The sequence below is a fragment of the Condylura cristata genome, unplaced genomic scaffold (genome assembly GCF_000260355.1).
Source record: "Condylura cristata isolate star-nosed mole 26May11 unplaced genomic scaffold, ConCri1.0 scaffold00038, whole genome shotgun sequence".
NCBI classification, from domain to species: Eukaryota; Metazoa; Chordata; class Mammalia; order Eulipotyphla; family Talpidae; genus Condylura; species Condylura cristata.
The window spans coordinates 9,201,016-9,201,476 of record NW_004567139.1 but is presented as its reverse complement, the minus strand read 5'-3'; positions in this window follow the sequence as shown (position 1 = coordinate 9,201,476).

The window sequence follows — 461 nt, the reverse complement described above, 5'->3', positions numbered from 1 at the left end:
GTGCCAGGAGCAGCCAGGGCCTCTGCCTGTTCCCAAAACACCCTCCAGGGAGGGCAGGACAAACTGGGCCCTGAGGCTTCAAGCTGCGAGGGGTGGGGTTGAGCTGTGCGGGCTGGGGAGGCCGACACCCCCCAAAGGGAGAGGGAAGAGGCCCCACCAGGCGCCCGCCCGGAGAGGAAGGCTTGCCCTGAAGTAGCCAAGGGAGGCAGAGGGGGGAAAGGACACTTCTCCCGCAGCCTCAGGCAGCCCCAGCGCCCCAGACGCAGGCGCCCATTCCCTCAGCGGGGGGGGGGGGGGGGGCTCCCCGGCCACCGTGCGCCCAGCTAAGAGGCACCTGCTCAGGGAAGGGGCCAGCGCCGGGGCTGACGGGGCGGGGCGGGGCAGGGCCCGCGGCTTCTGCTCTAGAGGAAGGTCGGTGGCCTCTGAATGGATCCACTAACGGACAGTGTGGCGATTGTTGG